Raw genomic sequence first — 19,884 nt, 5'->3', positions numbered from 1 at the left:
CCAGCAAAAGAGAGAGAGCTAAATCAAATGCTTTAGATGAAGTCCCAGGGTGACAGCAATGCTGTGGCCCTAGAAAGCCCCCATTCCAGACTGCAGCAGTCACCTGAGTGTTTCAGAAGTCTGTCTGCAAGCAGAAAAAATGGAACTCATGAATTAGCTGATGTTTTAAACATTTTAAGAGAAGTTTTACAATTCTATTAGAGAATTGAGGAAAAGAATTGTCGATAATTTAGCAACAGAAACAAAAGACAATTATTAAAACTGGGAAAAACTAAATTGTAAAGAAAAGGATATATAATTATAGTGTATTGCATAGTTCTGTTATGAATAATATTTATACAGCCACGGTAATAAAGACGTTTATAATTACTTTAAAATAAAAATTGTGGGCTGGGCGCGGTGGCTCACGCCTGTAATCCCAGCACTTTGGGAGGCCGAGGCGGGCGGATCACAAGTTCAGGAGATCGAGACCGTCCTGGCTAACACGGTGAAACCCTGTCTCTACTAAAAACACAAAAAATTAGCCGGGTGTGGTGGTGGGCGTCTGTAGTCCCAGCTACTTGGGAGGCTGAGGCAGGAGAATGGCGTCAACTCGGGAGGCAGAGGTTGTGGTGAGCCGAGATCGCGCCACTGCACTCCATCCAGCCTGGGCGACAGAGCGAGACTCCGTCTCAAAAAAAAAATAATAAATAAAAATAAAATAAAAATTCTGATATATGTGTATTATTAGGACGAGTATAGGAGGTATGTACATAGCAAATGTGTATAGCAGGGTGGATACAAGAGAGCAAAAAGTCTTATTTCTATAGCAGGAAGTCAAATATTTAAAAATAAATCAAACATTTTAAAACAAAGAAAAACTATTAGGAATCTGGAGGTAAGTGCCAGAAGAAACTTCTAAAAGGTTTAATGTGATTGCCTCTGGGAAAAGACAGGGGAAAGAACAAAGCAACTTCTGACTTCCAGGAGCTAGCCTGGCCACTACCAGCAAAGCCTTGGGGTTGCTACCAGCTGTCCTGGTACTCACAGCTAGGTGTTAGTATTCTGTTGAACATTAAAAAAAAATTAACATGACATCAGCACTATGATGGATCAAAACAAATTGAAAATCACTCTACAATCATGTCTAAACACATGAGCATTTTCAAGCCACAAAATACGAAACATTCCCCTCTCTCAGCTAATACGAATGAGGACTGCTTCTTAACAATTGCATCTTTAGCATTACTCTAGTCTGCCCTCTCTAAGGATAAGACTTATTGAGATACCCAATCACAGATTATAACCACTTTTAGAGAGCATCCAATTCAGAGCGGGAAACTTCCGTCGAGTCACCCAATCAAAGCCCAAATCCTGTTATAAGTCCCTTTTAACATCCTTCACCTGAGACACCCCAGGATTCTCTGTGGTGTGAGTTTTCCCTCACTGAAATGGGTAGTGAGTCCTGCTTATTCAATTATAGGTGTGCTCCTGACGGCCTTATGCTGGAGGACAATGACAGATGCTCAGGTACTTGGGGAGGGAGAAGAGCAACCTGCAAGGATCTGTTGCTTTTCTTTCAAGTTGTTGTCATACTATATGATTTTTTTAAACTATGTGTGTTATATTACTTTGATATAAACTAAATTCACATGTTAAAAATGAAATAAGCCAAATGTTGCATTCCCTAGGGATCATTTGATGGTGATATTAAGGTTGACACAACGCATCACTTCAAGTGGGTTACTTCAGATCAGCTAACATACACTCCACTGAGTTTGTAAGAAGTAATTCACCATTTGAAAATGCTTGGAATTTGGTGGCACATGCTCAAGAATGAACTCAAATTTAAGGCAACAAATGGGCTGGGCATGAACTTCAAACAGAGGTAGAGTAACTACCACCTGGTAATGGCTTAATATCTAATACTTCATCTGGATCACAGAGCTCTAGATAGAGCAGAAGGTCAACAAATGTTTGATGATTAAGAAAATGTTGAAATGTAATAAATAATCCACACATTATTTTAAGAATATCATATCATTCCCCCACCTAGAAAATAATTAATAAAATTCCTTAATATCACAAAATGTGGTCAGGTTCAAATTTCCAATTGTCTCTTAAAAGTCACAATTATTTTTACACAATTTTTAAGAAGTAGGCTCCAAATAAGGTCCTAAAGGCAACTAACTCCCTTTTAATAATTCTCATGTGAATTATGAAAACTGAAAAATATATTTGAAAAAACATATACCAACAATGGAGAAATTTAATTATAGGCTGGAAAATTATCTTTCATTTTTGTCATTTTTATGTGGATGAGGAACAGACGTAAGGGAATTAATTCGAAAGAAGTCACCAAATTTGAAAAGTCAATAGACATATTTGCAGAGATATTTTCATTCCTTTGTGTTTAAGTAAATTCTTTACCATTCCATTAAAGTAGTTACTGATTTTGACATGTTTTGTTTTACATAGAAGTTTAGTATTGAAAGTTCTTACTGGCAAGTTCTGCATTCACTATGTAAAGAAAATGGCTTGGTGTCAAGAACTGAACTAGAACTGAAAAGTAATTATGAGTATTCAATTATTTGGTTAACAAAAGCGCCTTCTTAACACCATTAATGGCCTCTGAAATCAACAGCAGTGTTTTCGATTACAGCTTTGCAACATGTCGCTGTGAGTCACTGTTGTGTTTGTAAAGATTATGACTCTTTATACAGTCATGGGCCTGTGACATGAAACCAGTGAAATAAATTTTCATGAAACCAATGAAATAAAAACTAGACAGTTTTATCTTCTGTCAAAATCTTCTGAGACAGATGTTCAAATGAGGGTGTGCCAGATGCATTGCTACAGTATACTTTATGGTATCATAGTATTTGGGATGTGTTTCTGTGCCATCTTCATTGCTTGACTTCTACCAGGATGTGAATAGTGATTTGAGAAGTAGTTCTGAAAAAGACAAAGAGGAAACACATGAATGAAAAAGAGTTTTTTAAAAAGAAGACAAAGAAAAGGTCTCATATGTGTTGACACTAACATATTCCTCCCAAATCACTTCCAGGTTCTCTGTTTTACTTCTGGACAATCATAACAAAATTCATCAATTAAACATGACTGTCCTATTCTACATCTTACCTCCATAAAAAGTCCCTTCTACATGCACTCTATGACATCTCTTAGAGACGTCATACACTCATCCCTTTGAATGTTGAAATGTCAGCAGAAATATCCCTCGCACTGTAAAAATAAATTTGCAAGAATCAAATTATTCAGCATAAACTCAACCCTCAACATCAAGAAAACTCTATCTTGAAGTAGGGAAATGATGCAAAAGAATGCCTAATTTGTTGCTTTTTAGAAATATTTGAGCTCTTCCAGCTAAATTTCTATGAGCTGAGAATACCTCAGGACCCCATAGTGTTCATCATTACTAAAAGGATGACATTGTATACAATGAGTCTCCAAGAGTATTTGTTTCTCAGAAAAATAAATATATATATATTATAAATGGACAATATTAAGCTATTTAGAAGTATAACTATTTCCCCTCTTAGACTGTTGCTATCTTGACACATTTGACCTTATGCTATCAACTATCTTACATTATTTATATCCACTATAGGTATTAACCATGTCCAATATCAGAAGAGAAAATGTTATCAATCTTCTTTTTTACTTTACTTCCCCTCATCATTGTTCTTATCATCAGGTTCAGGGACATTCTAGAACCTCAGCAAGTGGCAATAGGTGGGAGGAACAGCCATGGCCGGCCCTAGGCTAGCATGTTTATTATGAAATTATCACTGGCATCTCCTTTCTGGCCATGTTTCCCATCCATCTACCCCTTTCAGCGTACCTTCCAAGTTACCCTTTATCTCTTGCTGCCTTGTGTCATCTGTCAAAAATCACCCGAATAAACCCACTTGCATTAGAGTCTTGGCAGGTGTTGATTCTCCTCAGCAGCATTATTTGATTTTTTTTTTTGACAGAGTCTCGCTGTGTCACCCAGGTTGGAGTGCAGTGGCACAATCTTGGCTCACTGCAACCCTCTTCTTCTGGGGTTCAAGCGATTCTCATGCCTCAGCCACCAGAGTAGCTGGGACTACAGGGACACAACACCACCCATGGCTAATTTTGTAATTTTAGTATAAAGGGGGTTTCGCCATGTTGGCCAGGCCAGTCTCAAACTCCTGGACTCAAATTATCCACCCATCTCGGCATCCCAAAATGCCAAGAGCAACCGTGCCAGGCCCTATTTGAATTTTTAAAGAATGAACCTGTAATAATAAAATCTGAAGCTTCTATGGGATGCCTTTCCAGGTGCATCTCAGCCTATGTGTTAGGTCTGTATGTGAAATGATATCATTAGGAGCATGTTGTTTTCAGCATTGTCAGAAATACTTAACTACTAACTAGTTCATTTCTTAATTCAGAATTAGCTGTAACATTCCAAGGAAGCTGCATTTGATTTTTAAAAATTTATTTTACCTCCTTGTGATAAAAATGAGAGCAAGGGTGAATTAATTTCTATCCTAGTGGAGAAGTCGTTTTTGTTAGACAGAGTCTATCCAAGATTGTGCTACTGTTTAAAGATGTTATTGAAGTTACTGGCAGACCCAGATAACAGCTCCAATGTAATCCCAGATTCCCATATTGAATTAAATCTGATTTGGGTTATTTAGGTCACATATTGAAGAAATGCCCTCTCCGTGTCATTTCTCTGTAAATAGTGGGTGTCCTTTGGTTTTCTCTATAATATACATTTATTTTTGGAGCTCATTAAACAGGTTAGGTAATTTAAATAGGTCTAGTCAATAGACAGGAGTTAAAGCTGAGGATAGAGAAACTCTCTGTGGTATTATCTAACACACAAGATGAGAGTTGTTCTTAATTCTTGGCTCTTACCTACAAAAGCACTGAGAGAGCCATTTGAAAATAAGGTCTTAAAATCAGATCCATATTTGAAATGGAAAAAAAAAAGACATCGCCTTTTATATTTGTGTTTCTTAGGAATATTAATTTTGTTTTAAAAGCAAAAACTTTAATAGACAGTGGATGTTATAAGAGCCATTTTGTCCAGGTGGGGGTGAGAGTAAGGAAATTCGAGCTTAAATAGTATAATACAATTTGTTTTCCCCATCTCTCTTCTCATAACTGCTTTTGTTGCAAATACATAGTTGCAATCGCTTCTTAATCTTAAATCAGTCTGTATTTTTGAAAGTCTAGAATAAACTGGGTGCTTAGGAGTTAATGATCTCATTATACTTCAGTAATGGTGCCATATGAATTCATGTGATTATACAGGATAGTACAATAAAGTCAGAACCTCTGGTGGGAAATGGCTTCCTTGTGTCTTGAGGGACTTAATTCCTCAGTGTCTCAATTATGTCCTAAGAAGGACCGATGGTACTAGGAAATATATGCCAGAATGTTCAGTACTAGAGGACTTCTCTTATTTCAAATGTACAAGAGTAATAATATATTCACTCATGAGAGAAACTGGTGCCTCTGTTTGGGTTCTTTTAAAAATCACAATTTCATTCATTAAATTTTCAAAATGTTAAAGATAGCTTAGAATAGTAAAAAGGAGTAATTTCTAAAAAACTGATGATTACTAATTCAATATCTGGAAGTACAAGGAGCCCTTGGATTGTATTTTATGAAATAAGCTGTAAGATTTTAAGATATGGATTGTTAACATATTCAAAATAGTCTTATTAAAAAACTCTAGATTTTTTTTTTTTAAACAGACTTTCAAATATTTTACTGTACTTCACTTGGTCTCATTTCAGCAATAAGATCTAAACTTAATACCTGGAGAATAATCTCAACATTCTTAAGGACCTAGAAAGTGGAGTACTTCAAAGATAGCATGGGACATGCCATAAATTAAACAAACAACAACAACAAACGCAAGAAAATATCTTCAGTATGCTTTTTGAGAAGAGGTAATTCATACGAGGACTATTTATGAGTAAATCAGGGTGTTATGACGACTTTTTAATGAAAGTTGGAATTCTTGTTCTGGTCCAAAGAGATAGCCATGTGTTTGAATGACCTTGAAGACTGTTATTTTGAACCATTACGTAATCCAGCAGCTGTGGCAATGCCCTTTTCTGAGATACACAAACAAAGAAGCAAAATAGAATAGAGAAGTGAATTCTTGAGAAAGTTTGCACATCGCCATGTAGCTATGTGTGTAGAGTGTCAGCCTCCATACAATGTTAACTGTTTCCAAGTGACAGTGGTGATGCCCAACCTGCAGTTTAGCTGTGAGATTTGGGCCAGTAATTGATGTTACAGCCCATTTAGGGACGACTTTAATTAACATCACCCATGAGCCATGAATAGTGCAAACAGCAAGTCAAGATCATCAACAGTCATCCACTATAGGGAACCAAATGTATTACCAAATCTCTGCTGGCTAAAAATGAGGACTACTGACCTGTATAACTACATATTACAGAGAATAAGAGCCCTAAAGTGAGTCATTTGTCCATCAGCCAATATAGATTGTGTTTATTGTATACTAAGCATTGTTCTAATCTTGTAGGTGGCTTAAATAGTTTTTCTCTCTGTGGATCTTAAACATCTAGCTGGAGTGACTAAACTTGCGTTTGATAAAGATCAAAGAAAACTAAAAATGTACATTCAAAAGAGCAAATTAGCAATGTATTAAACAAGATTTTTAAAGAATGCATGAAATAGACAAGAAAGCAATAGAGAGAAACACAACCAACAGATGTCAAATATCAAAAACTTGAGACATCCTCAAATGCAACTTCAAACTGCTGCATAAACCTCGATTTGTGGAAAGAATGGGGGAATCACAGATGAACCAATAGTGTAGCAGTCAGAAGAACTTCACAGTGAAACCAGCCCCAGGGATGTAGCCACAGCTGTGAAGCTGTTTCCCTCTGTCATCTGGTTATACCAAGCACATCTTGTTTCCATGGGGACAAGAATTCGGAAGCAGCCATATCTTGAACTTAAAAGAAAGAAAGAAGGGTCTTCTGGGTTATATACCAACTTATTATTAATGATGAGACATTCTTCTGCTCAGTCCTTGAATTTCTCATGCTGGTGGATTTAGTTTAATTTGGTTGACCCAGAGAAGACTTTGTGGATGTGAGTTTGAATGAAAATGTAAGGGTTTTTTTTTTTTTTTTTTTCTGGCCTACAATGTGTAAGCCATGAAAGAAACAGTTTTACTCCTGCCTGCTCCTTCTCTAGGTGTTCCTGGGATTTTTACCTCTGCTGTATATTACTTGCTAATGCAACTTTTCCCCTATGTTTACTCTCAAATGACTTTCTTGGATACAAAAAGGAGAAAACAATAGTAGTATATATTATCAGATAATTACTTCTAGCCCCTTTCAGCCAAATCTTGAGATTGGAAGTTTGGATCCCTTACAAGTCTTCAGAAAAGTCTTTTATGCTGTGGCTGATTGCATTCACTACACAAGATACAGTTTCCTTTGAGGTTTTGAAAGATACATTTTTTGGAGAGCCTCAATACTAAGGTAAAATATAGCTTATAGCACTTCATAAGATCAGGCTGAAAGGACTTCTCACAAGTAGACAATTCTATTTCAATATTTTTGAAGAAAACAAGAGCAACCACCATAAACGGCTAAACATAACATCAGAAATATAACTAATATCAGTGGCATCTAAGTATACATATAGAGTTATACACACATTCTATCATAAATTCCATGTGTTATGGAGAAATAAAATTCATCCATTTTGGTTAATGCTAATAACTCCCACTTTAGACACTAAGCTTATCAAGATAACATAAAAGCATGTTTATTTACCAAATGTTTGCTAAGCATCTACTATGTGCTTTCACATTTGTGTGCCTAGTCTTCTAGGCACTGAGAAGAAAAGTTTCATTTCTCAGGCAGCTGAAATTAAGGTATGTATCTTACATCATGTTTGTGTAGGTTAGCCTACATGGCACAGCTAGCTAGCTAACTATGTTAGTTGGACTTAAATAAACACATTTCTATTGCTATGTAATCTGCCCATATCATATAATTTTGTTTGGAGATCAAATTAATGCTACAGGTAAATAAATACTCAACCTGTTGCAGCATTCAAAGACTATCTGATATTTCACAACAAAGTTAATGCCAAGGTCCTTCAGATGGTATTGCTCTATCATGACTGCTAGAATGAAGTAATTGGTAACAACTATGCTTGAAACAAAGCAAATTGCTGTATTTCTAAATAGTTACTGAGTCTATTCTTTGTTGTTGTCAAGCTTAGAATCTTTTTTGCACAATATATACCAAAACAGTATGTTTTTAAGCTGGTTATATAATAGTTTCACAGAGCTACTATAATGACTAAGAAATTGTAGATGCTTTTGTTTCATTTTTTTTCCCAAAATGAATTAGCTCTTTTGACTGGTTGAGGATCCATTTTCATGACATCAGACCACTGAATGGAATTTTGAGTTCTTAGAACTTCAAAAGTTTCGTTATCTGATGTAACATTCAAATATAATTTGAAAGGAAATGCTTCATTACAGTCCATGTCCTCAGCATGTCTTTGTAAAAAGAGTTAGGAAACTTCCTCTTGCACAGTCACCTCTTATTGTCATTCTTGAATGTGTTCTCCTATGATAATTAGATGTTTAAATATTGAAATAGAGTAAGTTTAAATTCAGAAGAAATCATACTATTCCAGAGCTAAAAATGATCCCTTAGGTCTTCCTAGTCCAACCCTCATACTTTATGAATGGAGATACCGAGGGAAGAGCTAGCTGGCTCTCATGATACTACAGAACCAGATCTGTAACCAATCAGCTTCGTGTTCCAGTGCTGCTGCCTGACACAGGTTAAACAAAAAGATCCATTCCTTTAAATTAAAAGCATGAGATGTAAATTCGCATGCTTGCTTGAATTGAAACTATTAAATTTTTCACAACTTCCTTCAGTATTCTTTCTTTTTTTGTTCTTTTTTTTAGAGATGAGGGTCTTGCTTTGTTGCCCTGGCTGGAGTGCAGTGACACAATCATACTTCACTGCTGCCTCAAATTCCTAGGCTCAAGTGATCTACCCGCCTCAGCCTCTTAAAATCCTGAGATTACATTCTTGAGCCACACCACCTGGCCTGTTTATTTCTAAAACTTCTTCAGTGATTTTTAATGATGGTTTGGACATAGTAAACATTGATATATATGTACATGTATAATTTATTTAAAATTTTATAGCCTGCTTATTTCCATCCCCTCTAAAAAATCCAACTATTTAAGCTTACCTAAAATAAACTCACAAACAATATAAGTACTATTAATAAAGTTTTAAAAATAAAAAATTATAAAGGGAAAAGCGAAAAAGAATTACTAGGAAAGAGGAAACATCATTCTTAAGCATTGACCTTCACACTGAGTTTCCTGGCCATCAAGGCAATGGCAGAATAAAGTCTTAGTCCCATTTTTAGATGAAAGGAGGTATAAAACATTTCTGCCAGGGAGAGAAAAGGGGAGGTAGCTGGGAAAGGCTTGGTTTGAACTTGGTTGAAGAATAAAAAGAGGGAAGGAAGAAATGAAGGAAAGGGAAGGAAGGAAGGGAGGGAGGGAGGGAGGGAGGGAAGGAGGGAGGGAGGGAGGAATGAAGGAAGGAAATTTGAATGGGAGCATTTTAGATGGACCCTGCAGTTTTAAGGAGTGATCAACCTAGCCATCCGGGAGGTATCAGGTACTGAATTACAGATGATTTTAGCATCTAGATCTTTATATAAAGGATTATTAATATAATGAACAAGGTCTGCAAAAGAGGCTTTGAAAAAGCATCAATACTTCTTCCTGGTTCTTATATTGAATCCAGTGAAAGCATTTGAAAATTAAACTGTCTTCCTGGGAACTAATTTTCTTTTAGGCAATAGAGTACTAACTTAGCATATTCTTGATCATCTCAATGGAAGCTGAAATAGAAGATAAAGCAATGGAAGAAATGAAGATGAGCTTATCCTTTATAGTCTTATTCAAATATTAGATCAACTATGCTTTGGGCCAGAATAAGTGTCAGTCCAATCAATGTTGCATTATATACAGTGAGGTGAAGCGTATCTTCACCTACTCGGATTTCCTGGAACTTGGAAAACTTGCTATATTTTCTTGGATACTCTTTCAGAGATAACTTCACTCTAGACAAAAGACTAGCGGAAGTGAGTGAGAACATAGGCATGGAACAGGAAAATTTCCATGGATGTTCATCCATGTGGTCTCAGGACAACTGGATTTTCCCATTCTAAGTACAGAACTTTCCAGACATAGCCTGGCTTCTGTTAGGGAAGGAAGGGTATGTGAACTATGAGTGTAAACTCTATATAAAGAAACTCCTATCTTGAAACTCTATGTGGCGAAAAAAAAGGTCTAGAATTAGCACCCAGGCAGTTTTGTTGGTCTAATCAAATTATAGAGGTCAATTTTTCTAAATTAATTATTTGTTTATTAACTTTCCTTTTTTTCCCTCTTTGGTTCTAGACCTTATTTTCCTAGCATGCTAACATTTTTCTTTTGCAGGTGTGTTCACCCATGTCATCCAAGAAGCAAATAGCTGTACCAGATTAAACATGTAAGAAATTTATTAAGGGAACTGCCAGAGAGAGAAAAGGGTGGGAGCTGGGAAAGGCTTGGTCTGACCTTGGTTAAAAAAGAAAAAGAGGAAAGGAAGGAATAAAGGAAGGAAGGAAGGAAGCAAGGAAGGAAGTTAATTTTGGTGGAATCATTTTAAATGGGTCCTGCAGCCCTCCGGTTTAAAGAAAAGATCAACATAGCCATCTGGGAGGTCTCAAGCCAAAAATCTCTACTCACAAAGGACTTCTGGGTTTCCCAGCAACACACCTGCCTTGGTGTCACTGCCACACCCAGACATTGGCTGAGAGCCAAGGAGAAACTGTGGTCCTAAAGCAACTGAGGCAATGAGTTCCAGAGCTTAGCAGCTAGAGGCATTGGTTAGTTACACTCTCAGCAGTCAGGGGTCCAAGATGCACATTCTCATGGAAGCCACAGCAATATGCATATTATTGCTTTAATGCACTTTGAGCAAGTTAATCATATTACTTCCCACTTTTGTCTATTTATTTAATATAGAATAATTAAAATCATTTTTTGAATACTCAGCAGGTGACATGTTAAAAGCTTTTCATGCATTATGTTATTTCATCTTCTCAAATACCCTGTTATGAGTCCCATTTTACAGATTACTTAGTTCATTTTCTTACACGAACAGGCTACGATACACTATTACATTATCTTGGTAAAACTAAGAACTACGTTTCCCAGAATCCCCTCACCTATATAGTCCCTTACCAATATAGAGTTAGCGAACAGAAAAGCTTGCAAAAGATTTGAAAATTGGAAGTGACACAGCAGACAATAGTCTGTGAAAGCTGTTTTGCAGTCTGAGGAGGTAATGGATAGATTAGTGGTGCTCAGTAGATTCCAGTGTGCCTTCTTTCTCTGCTCTGCTACTAGGTCTTCCTCCAGCCTACTGGCCCTAAAGATCAATGCTGGCCTCAAGACATACTTCTAGACATTTGGCTGTGGACCCCTAGAGTTGTAGAGTTGGTCTCTGCAGGGAGCACTTCCTATGGGCTCCCCTTTGTGGCTCAAATTTAGCAACTGAATATACTTGGCTTCTCAGATTAGCTCCTTGCTAATTTCTTTTCTGATCCTTTAACTCATCCTCCCACACCTTCTAGTTCCTTCCACCATTGTATAAAGTCTAATTCCTATAATGAGTCCTTTTTCCTAGAACACATAGGGACTTTCCTCCTCTGCCTGAAACTTGACTGATATAGCACCAGTGTAATAAACATCTGTTGAAGGAATAGGCAATTTAGGCCTAGCCCAGGGATTAAGATCTATGCAGTTTGGATTCAGAGTTCAATATCCTCTATTTTGGATTAAAGCAAGCAGAATTCATTTGTTTCAAATACCAAATGCGAGAATGAAATTTGACCAGAAGTTACCAAAATTAAAATACCTCACGTGCAATATGAAGTACCTCATTTGTAGTTTCTCAATGTAATAATTCATCCTACTGTTTCACAATGTATGATATGTAGAGCCAAAATTTTGTTAAAAAATTAAAAGAGCATGAGCACCTACAAATGTACCTAGCTGAGCCTTGTGATTTTTGCATCCTGGAAAGCAGAGGATAAAAACAGGGATTATCAGTCAGGCTACTAATATTAAATAATTTCTACTGTGTCTAAAATTGCCTGTAAAATGTATCTTCAAGATGCTTAATTAAGTTATTCAATATTATTATGTAATTTAAGAGATCCCACCCCACCCCTGCTCTACTTCAACCAGATCTGTATCAGTTTCATCTGTTTTATTTTATTTTCATTTCCTCTGAAGATTTTATTTGAACAAAGATGTCTTCTTTTTTCCTTTTCTTTTCTTTTCTTTTTTTTTTGAGACAGAGTCTTGCTCTGTCACCCTGGTTGGAGTGCAGTGGCATTATCTCAGCTCACTGCAACTTCCACCTCCTGGGTTCAAGCAATTCTCCCACCTCAGCTTCCCGAATAGCTGGAATTACAGGTGCCTGCCACCACTCCTGGCTAATTTTTGCATTTTTTAAAAAAGAGACAGGGTTTCACCATGTTGGACAGGCTGGTCTCGAACTCCTGACCTCAGATGATCCACCTGCCTCAGCCTCCCAAAGTGCTGGGATTACAGGCATGAGCCACTGGGCCCGGCTGAACAAAGGAGTCTTCTAATACAAAAATATTTTCAAAACCACTGGAATTGATTCTCCAGATGTGCTCAGATTTATCTATGTCCAAAAGTGAAAATATCTAAGTTTCAAGCTGAGACCATCACTACAAATATAAAATATACTCATGTAGCCCATAACGCTTAGGATTCTGTATAAAAATTTCTGTATTAAAATTCTGCCTAAAAATCCAAGTTTTTATAACATTTAGAAAATAATACATCTTCTATTTATTTGTTAAAGAGTATCACTGTGTTTGCATGATCTCCTAAGAAACAGAAACCTACACATTTTGAAATGGTATTGCTGGGTCCAGTGAACTTGTTAATTACATTCGGTGCTTCTTGAAGGCTGCAGAATGCAGGAGAATGCTCGTCAGTTAAAAATATTACAAATCAGGACTTCTGGATTTTACAAAACAGGAGAAAATTCAGAAACATTGACCTTCAGACATTCTAAGACATTGTACTTTGTATTAATAAGCATTAGTAAGTAAATGAAAGTTGCTAATGTAAGAAGTAAATGATAATTACATACGAAGGGATTTAAAAGCTCTCTAGTACTAAACAAGAGAGCTGTAGTTATTTACAGTGCTCCTCCCAAAGTGAATGCATGGAAAAATATTTGACAAGGTAAAAAAATAAAAGAAAGAGAGATGAAAATACAGAAAATGACATTAGAACTCTATATAAGTCGAAGCCATATAAAGGGGCTCTTTTTAATTGACTCATTTTTCTTAAAGTGGTAAATTCCCTGTAAGTTAGTGTTTATTAGTTAAAGTAAGCAAAATGTGGGAAAACATTAGTCTTCAACATTGAGCCATTTGCTTTTAGTATTACAATATTTGCAATTTTTTTTGTTGTTGTTCCGTAGTTGTTTTTGTATATGTATCTTCAAAAGAAAATGACTTTTAATGGAAATGTCTATAAAATGTTTTTGATGTATTCTATCTTCATGGACTTTGGAATGGGTTGCTGCTATGTTGATTTTTCTCTCACGTGTAGTCCAAGTTGATCTTATAAACAATCTCATAGATAGACTGACGGTTTTCACATGTGCGTTTATATTTTTAGTTAGAATAACTGTTCTTTATTGCCTACAATGTGACTGTTTTAATTAGTGAATAGCATATTATTTATATTTTCTTATTTATGATTCATTTAGTCTATTAATCCATTGATTGTCAATAGTGATCATGACTACTCCTTGACCCTTGCAGACATGTATTATTCATGGACTCATCTGCATGGGCTCAGTGTAGATCTTTCAGGCTTTAACACAATCCACAGTTAAAATTTTTTTGCTTGTTTTCTGCATTTTATTTTTTCTCTTTCCAACATAACAATTTTTTTTAAATTTAAGTTAATTTTGAGTTCTGGTTTATGTGTGCAGGATGTGCAGGTTTGTTACATAGGTAAACATGGGCCATGGTGGTTTGCTGTACCTATCAACCCATCACCTAGGTATTAAGTCCCCCATGGATTAGCTATTTATCCTGATGCTCGCCCTCCTCCTGGTCCCCCACAGGCCCTAGTCTACATCTTAATAGCACCACAGCAATATAGGAGGTATTTGTTATCTCTAGATGGAACAGCAACTAGTTTCCGATGACTTTATATTACTTTTGAAGAAGTTGGATGCACTTTCCATCATGATCACAGAAAAATCAACACTCTCCTATTCTTGTTAACAAATAATTTTCTATTGACCCAAGCTTTGTGCCATCCCAGGCAAAAAGCCTTGCTATTCAATTTCTAGCAGTAAGGATTGCCTAGTATTAACTACTTCAAAGCTAAATCAAAATATTTGATAGAACATTCATGTTTAGCCTAGAAGTGGATGATTCTATGATAAAAACTGCCAGTTGGGACTCTGTATATGTATGTGTATATATATATAATCCCCAAATAAATATCCTCCTTTTATTCTCTTAGTAACAGAACCCTGGAATTTAACAGAGCACATGAATGCCCAGAATAAGGATTTCATTTTTCTGCCTCCTTTGAAGTTGGATGTAGCCATTTGATTAAGGTCTAGTCTATAGAATATGGGTAAATGTAATGGACAACTTCTAGTTCTGGTCTATAAAAATGTATACTGTGTCCTTTCTTCTTTCCTTCCAACTGAAAAGGGGATGTAATGGTAAGAACTAGAGTAGACATATTTGGCCATAGGATATATGCTGCATGTTGATAGGCTTGGTGGCTGGCTGGCAAATTGGCTGGTTTAGAGTCTGTCCAGCAGGCAAGAAGCTGGCAGGAAGGCAGGTTGAGAGGCTGCACGGCTGGCTGAGAGACTGGATTGCCAGCAGGCCAAAAGTTTGGCTGGGAGGCAGGCGGAGAAGCAGGATGGCTAGCTGGCTAAGAAGATGTCTGGGAGGTTGGCCAAGGGACTATATGTGAGGCTGGCAAAGAGGCTGGCTTGGTGGTGGCCACCAAGTTGGCTGGCTTAGAGGCTTTCTGGCAGGTAGGCTGAGAGGCTGACTTGGAGGCAGGCTGAGAGGATGGCTCACTGGCTGAAAGTCCGTCTGGATGGCTGGCAGATCCAGAGGCTGGCTAGGAGGCTGGCTGAGAACATGGATGTTAGGCTGGCGGAGAGGCTGGCTGGTTGGCTATGTTGTCAGGCTGCTAAAACAAAGTACTATAGACTGGGTGGCTTAAATGACAGAAATTTTTGTCTCACAGTTCTGGAGGCTGGAAGTCTAGAATCGGGATCCCAGCATGGTTGGGTATTGGTGAGGGCTCTCTTCCTGCCTGCAGACTGCTGATTTCACCTTGTATCCTCACATGGAAGAAAGAGGGCCCAATAGTTCTCTGGGGTCTCTTTTATAAGGGCTCTAATCTCATTCATGAGGGCTCTATTCTCATGACCTAATCACTTTCCTATATCTAATATCATAACATTGGGTATAAGGACTCCAACTTTGAATTGTGAGTAATACAGTCAGTCTCTAAGAGATAGAAAGAGCTGGATCTAGTCCTGGACTACTTACATGAACTAAGAGAGAATAAACTTCTTATTTAGGTAACTGTTGTATTGTCCTTTGTTGCTGCATCCAAACAATTTTGTTAACTTATAAAACTCATATACATAAATATCCTATACTGGACTATTAAATAGAATGGTTAATTTTGGCCTACTTACTCCCCTTTTGATTTTGAGCAAATTACTTAAAGTCTCTTAGCCTCAGGTTCCTATCCCTTCTATAAAATATGGGTTGCATCTGGGCACAGTAGCTCATACCTGTAATCCCAACACTTTGGAAGGCCTAGGTGGGTGGATAGCTTGAGCTCAGGAGTTTGAGACTAACCTGTACACCATGGCGAAACCGTCTTTTCGACCAAAATACAAAAAAATTAGCCAGGTGTGGTGGTTCATGCCTGTAGTCAGTCCCAACTACTCGAGAGGCTGAGGCAAGAGGATTGCTTGAGCTCGGAAGACAGAAGTTGCAATGAACTGATATCACAACACTGTACTTCACTCTGGGAAACACGGTGAGACCCTGTCTCCAAAAAATAAAATAAATAAAAAAAAAATTAAGAAAAAGCTGAGTTTCAGGCATAATAAACAAAATATTTTTTTAAAAATGAAGAAAATGTGGGGTTGCTATGAGGGTTAAGATAGTTAATCCACTTATGTGCACGCCTCTATACTTGACACAAAATAAGCCTTCCCAAATAGGAGGTAGTATTATTAAAGCAGTATTTCAACCCGTTCAGTTATACAGATGTATTTTTGGGAAATAACTATCTCAAAAGTTTCTTTGGAAGTTATGTTTTTCAAGACTGCGTGTCCTAAGGATACTTACAGTGATATCTTTTAGGACTTTTATTGACATTTGTTACCATCCACTAACAAATTTTCTAGGTTAAATTTTTCCATAGGATAGAGCTTTATGATCTTAACTACTAATTGGCTGTGAGAAGATTGCATTCACAATTAATTTTTAAGTAAATGTTTTAGATTTATCCTTAGGGACTTTCTCATTTCGTTTCTATGAAGAGTTGGTCAATCCAACTCTTCATAGAATTGACCTACAGAGGCCCATATCGTAGGGGCTCTATAATTCTCAAATGAGCTTGTTAGCCCTACTTCTAGCTTGAAGTCTAAGGACTTTGAACAGACATCTAGAATATCTGCCTGCTGGTAACATTTTAATGATCATTTAGTCTTAATTCATGCCCACCAGAAAGTTTTCAATAGCTTTGCTGCAAGAAGTAATATTCAGTAATCTTCTGTGACTGCTACCTATTGGCTATGAGATTCCCTAATTATATTGGACCACTTGTTTTTCAAAATGTGGTTCAGTAAACTAAACGCATTGTACAAAAAATGGTTTCCTGATCATATACATTTGGGAAATGCTAAACTAAACAAGATTAAACAGCTTTCTTTCCAGCAGGAATCCCTTGAAGACTTTAACATGGTGAAGGTAAGCCACAGATCTCCAGAAGAGAGTATTGATTGAAGGATTTTCTGGGATTACATGATCAAGTAGCTCTTGTTTTTATAAAGCACTACATATACCTAACATAAAACTGTAGTTTGGAAATGCTTATTGTTTGATTGGCTTAAGGAAGGTCATTGGAAAGCCTCATGGGTTTCTGCTGACATAACTGTCCCAACAGATTAACCATTAGTCAGATGTTTTCTTGGATCTATTTCTTGCTCCTTAAACCCCCTTAGACACTATGCATTAAAATAATCACTATTGCAAGGTTCTGCCCTCAGTCCCAGTTCTGGCTTTTGCCCTCACTGAACCTTGCAACTGAGGTCCCTGTAGGCCTAATAGCCAAGAACCTTAATTTGTTCAAGGCTTTGACATGCTATCTTGCCTAGTAAGCAAATCCATTTGCTTTGAATTCTCCATGATATTATTGTGGCTTGCGGATGACCTGCCTGGTAATGTTATTGACAGAACCCATTTATTTTCTCATGAGCTGTTACAAGTCATAAAATTATTTTCAATGCTCAATGATGCCACAAGGAACCTAATTGAAAATTAGAATTCAGAATGCATAGCTAGATTCTGAGAAATCATAACTAAATTACAAATTTGTCAAAAGAAATTCCAATCAGTAATTATTGGCTATATTATTGATACATGAGAAGATATGTGAGGGAGTGGATGGAATGCTTTGAAGACTTGGCTCTTGTTATTGTTTCATATTGTTTAGTAAGAAAATTATCATCGTGTGAAGGCCTATACCCAGGACACACCACACTCAGTGAAAGATTTCTATCAATAGCGTAGATGAAAGCTGCTGTTGAAGTCTGTTATCTGGGCTAACTTTTGGCTACGGATGCAAGAAGCCATTTTAATAGTCTAGCTCCAGTCACTATTTAAACTAATAAACTCCAGTCCCATAGGGAGTTGGTCTGATATAGTAATTACAGTGAGCTAAGCTATGCATCTGACAGTGATACTAAACTTGAGTTCCAGCTCTACTGTTTACAAAGTAGGTGACCTTAAGCAAGTTAACTCTTAAACCTCCTAAATACCCTCATTTATAAAATGAGGCTAGTAATAGAATCTAATTCATGGAGTTGCTGTGAGGATTGAAAAAGATAGTTTATGTACTGGGCTTGCATATGGGTAGTATTTAATAAATATAACCCTAGTATTAGTTATTAATTAGTATTAGTATTAGTTATTATTCATAATAAAAAGAGATTATGTACTGGGCTTGAATATGGATAGTATTTAAAAAATATAAACTGGCAGGGTGCAGTGGCTCATGCCTGTAATCCCAGCACTTTGAGAGGCTGAGGCGGGTGGATCACAAGGTCAAGAGATCAAGACCAGCCTGGCCAATATGGTGAAACCCCGTGTCTACTAAAATTACAAAAAAAATTAGCTGGACATGGTGGCATGCGCCTGTAGTCCCAGCTACACGGGAGGCTGAGGCAGAAGAATCACTTGAACTTGGGAGGTGGTGGTTGCAGTGAGCCGAGATCACACCACTGCACTCCAGCCTGGCTACAGAGCGAGACTCCATCTCAAAAAAAAAAAAGTATATATATATATATGTGTGTGTGTGTGTGTGTGTGTGTGTGTGTATAATAAAATAAAAAATATAACCCTAGTATTAGTTATAAATTAGTATTAGTTTTTATTATTAATAATAAAGTTATTTATGTACTGGGCTTGCATACAGGTAGTATTTAATAAATATGACTACCCACACATACATGCATGCACACACTCCTTTAATAATAAAAAACTCCAGCCTTGTTGATGTAGTGGCTTGTTTTTTTCTAACTCCAGTGTCCTGAATGATATACTTGGCCAAAGGCTCTTATCTCTTATTCTTAGTTTATGTCAGATATAGTGTGCAAAGCAAGTTTGAGGTTCAGCACTGAAGAAGGTAGGACATCAATTCACACATCAGAGGCAAATGCCAGCAGTGTATCTTGAACTTTACTAGAGGCTGTAGGGACTATGAGAGAAGATTGTGGTAGGCCTCTGGGGACGCTTAATTTATTAAAGAAACTTAATGCACCAAAAAGGGACCCAAGAGGGATGTTAAAAGCTGCTGCTAGAGAGGAAGTATTCCCAGAATCTCAGGAGCAGCTGGAGGACTCCGGACTCTAGCAGTGGTTGGCCGGTGGTGGGTGGGGGATGGAGTAGAAAAGAGAAAGTAAGAGCCAGAAAATTACAATTGCACTCACCAATTCACAGACTGTCCTTCCTCTCGATCTCCTTTTCCCCTTGACTTTACCCTTGAGGGGCCAGATGCAGCAGCTAGCGAACAAGCGAGGAAGTGAGCATGTGGGAAGAAAAAGTTTAGCCTTCTCCATTTCACTCACCACACCGAAACAAGCGAGACAGGCTTTCCAATTTAAAGTAGGCTTGTAAGAGAGGGGTGGTGACTGAGTACAGTAGGCTTTATAATGAATGAACTATACTAGAGATAGTCTTGCATACTAGATTAGACCAGACACTTTTATAATATAAATTTTCTTGTCATTGACACAGATGAGAAGACCTAGGAGACCCACCCTATATTTCATTTGGGGGCAGGAGAAGTGTAAGTTCAGAAGCACAGTTTGGAAGGGACAATAAAAGAAAAACTTCAGTTCTTTATATTTCATTGTTCCCTGTTCAGTTCTGCTGTCTCAATAAAACATTTACCCATCTAATAATTATTAAAATGTT

General features: G+C 37.1%; 1 long non-coding RNA gene across 2 annotated transcripts; it reads right to left on the bottom strand.

Annotated features, from left to right (window-relative positions):
• Positions 1-2,756: 2,756 nt before the first annotated feature.
• On the bottom strand, positions 2,757-19,541 carry LOC737105 (uncharacterized). Of its 2 annotated transcripts, XR_010156527.1 has the most exons (3): positions 19,398-19,541; positions 16,036-16,227; positions 2,757-2,934 (listed from the first exon to the last, which is right to left on the bottom strand). It is a non-coding gene; the product is annotated as an uncharacterized LOC737105 (long non-coding RNA). The 2 variants fall into 2 exon arrangements; XR_010156528.1 differs by lacking the exon at positions 16,036-16,227 and having other exon boundaries at positions 19,398-19,540.
• Positions 19,542-19,884: the final 343 nt, after the last annotated feature.

Source organism: Pan troglodytes, chromosome 3 (assembly GCF_028858775.2).
Source record: "Pan troglodytes isolate AG18354 chromosome 3, NHGRI_mPanTro3-v2.0_pri, whole genome shotgun sequence".
Taxonomy (NCBI): domain Eukaryota; kingdom Metazoa; phylum Chordata; class Mammalia; order Primates; family Hominidae; genus Pan; species Pan troglodytes.
This window is presented reverse-complemented; position numbering and strand designations above follow the sequence as displayed.